General features: G+C 39.5%; 1 pseudogene; it reads right to left on the bottom strand.

The window, feature by feature from the left end:
• Window positions 1–739: 739 nt before the first annotated feature.
• LOC123832714 lies at window positions 740–2,149 on the bottom strand (annotated as a pseudogene).
• Between the last annotated feature and the right edge of the window lie 522 nt (window positions 2,150–2,671).

Below are 2,671 nucleotides of genomic sequence, written 5' to 3'. Positions count from 1 at the left end.
GACTTCAAAAATTTCAATCATAAATGACAAAGAAAAACTAGGAACACTTCCAGATTCCAGGTTAAAGGAATCCAAAGAGAGATGAAAACTAAATGCAGTAGGGACCTTGGATTTGCTCCTGAATCAGGAAAAAGATACTATAAATGGCATTGCTAGCCAACTGACTACATATTACATAATAGTGTTTCCTAAATGTTACATTTTCTGAATTTGATCATTGTACTAGGGTTATGTAAGAGAATGTCCTTGTTTTTAAGAGATACATATTGAATTCCTTAGAAAGTAAAGGCTTATACTTAAAATTTACTCTCAAGTGGTTTAGCAATAATAACATGTATTAATATGTAAAGAAAGGACAATATGTGGCAAAATGTTAGTAATTGGTAAATTGAGGTACAGAGGATAGAGGAGTACACTTACTTACTTATAACTTTTCTGTAAATTTTATATTTCTCTCATTAAACTTTGTTTTAATGGATTTCAAACTTCTGTGACACATTTTTTATCATTTCCATTAAAAAGTACTGATTTTAAAAACTAATAACTTAAAAACTGCCATGCACAAAAATATTAATACATCCACAAAACATTCTCCATTCTTTCTGAAGGTTTTATGAGACATTGTAATCATTAACTAGTCTTTTACTATTAAACTTAAATGTCCAATTGAAGCCAACAGTTCTGAGATTGTTCTTCTATCACTGATGAAAACTGGGGTGGCAGGTGTTGGGGATAATGTTCATTTAGATTTCTGAGCTTTCTGGGCAGACTTGATGACTTTGCCAGCTCCAGCTGCCTTCTTGTCCACTGCTTTGATGACACCCACAGCATCTGTCTGTCTCATGTCATGAACAGCAAAGTGGCCCAGAGGAGGATAGTCAGAGAAGCTTTCAACACACATGGGTTTGCCAGGAACCATATTGATGGTGGGCCATCACCAGATTTCAAAAACTTTGGGCCATCTTCCAAGTTTTTCAGAACGAAAATCAACCTGCTCCTTCAGCTCAGCAAATTTCAAATATGAGCTATGTGACAATCCAGCACAGGTGTATATTCAGCACTTGTCTGGCCTGGATGGTTCAGGATAAACACCTGAGCTGCAAAGCCATCTGTTTCAATTGGTGGATCATTTTTGCTGTCACCAGCCACATTGCCATGGCAAACATCTTTGACAGACACGTTGTTGATACTGAAGCCCACATTGTCCCCAGGAAGAGCTTCATTCAAAGCTTCATGGTGCATTTCAACAGCCTTTACTTCAGTTGTAACACTGACTAGAGCAAAGGTGACCACCATGCTAGGTTTGAGAGCACTAGTCTCCAGTCAGCCCACAGGGACAGTACCAATGCCACCAATTTTGTAGAAGTCCTGGAGGGGCAGACACAGGGCTTCTCAGTTAGATGAGGTGGTGGAGGATGCAATTCAGAGCTTCAAGCAGCATGGTTCCACTGGCATCACCATCTTTACAAGTGACTTTCCATCCCTTGAAACCAAGAGATGTTAGCACATGGCTCCAGCATGTTGTCGCCATTCCAACCAGAAACTGGCACAAATGCTACTGTGTCAGCATTGTAGCCAATTTTCTTAATGCAGATGCTGACTTCTTCAATAATTTCCTCGTATCTCTTCTGGCTGTAGGGAGGTTCAGTGGAATCCCTTTTATAACACAAACAATCAGCTGTTTTATACTCAGTGTGTAAGCCAGAAGAGCATGCTCATGTGCCTGCCCATTCTTGGAGATACCTGCTTCAAACTCACCAACACCAGCAGCAACAATCAGGACAGCACAGTCAGCCTGAGGTGTGTCAGTGATCATGTTTTTGATGAATTCTCTGTGTCCTGGGGCACCAATGATGGTCACATGATACTTTCTGGTCTCAAATTTCTACAGAGAGATATCAATGATGATACCACACTCAAATTCAGCTTTCAGTTTATCTAAGACCCAGACATACTTGAAGGAACCCTTCCCTATCTCATTAGCCTCCGTGTCAAACTTTTTTATGGTTCTTCTGTCAATCCCACCACATTTGTAAATCAGATGGCCAGTAGTGATAGTCTTGCCAGAATCTACATGTCCAATGACCACAATGTTGATATGGGTCTTTTCCTTTCTATTTTGGCTTTGATTTAGTGGTGATTTCCACATCTGTGTTCTGATTGGAAACCTGTTGCGAATATGCAACTTTTCTGTAAGTTTTAAATCTTTTCTAAGCATAAAGTTTTTTTAAAGAATATGTGATGATGAGATTACGACTCAGAAAGGCAAAAATATTGAAGACTAAAAGGAAACTAAGAAAGGATTTTACATTTTTATTTCTCTATATTACGAAGTTTTTTTAAAAAATCACAATCTTCCCTGGCTGGTGTGGTTCAGTGGATTGAGCACCAGCCTGTGAATGAAAGGTTTGCTGGTTCATTTCCCAGTCAGGGCACATGCCTGGGTTGCAGGCCAGGTCCCCAGTAGGGGGCACCCAAGAAACAACTACACATTGATGTTTCTCTCCCTCTCTTTCTCCCTCCCTTCCCCTCTGCCTAAATATAAAATAAATGAGTGGATCAAAAACTTCGGTACATTTACACAATGGAATACTACACAGAAGAAAGAAAGGAGCTCCTACCCTTCATTACAGCATAGATGGAACTGGAGAGCATTATGCTAAGTGAAATA

Source organism: Phyllostomus hastatus, unplaced genomic scaffold (genome assembly GCF_019186645.2).
Source record: "Phyllostomus hastatus isolate PE091 unplaced genomic scaffold, TTU_PhHast_1.1 phas_scaffold_200, whole genome shotgun sequence".
Taxonomy (NCBI): domain Eukaryota; kingdom Metazoa; phylum Chordata; class Mammalia; order Chiroptera; family Phyllostomidae; genus Phyllostomus; species Phyllostomus hastatus.
Note: the sequence above shows the minus strand (reverse complement) of the source record. Positions and strands in the feature narration are given on the sequence as shown.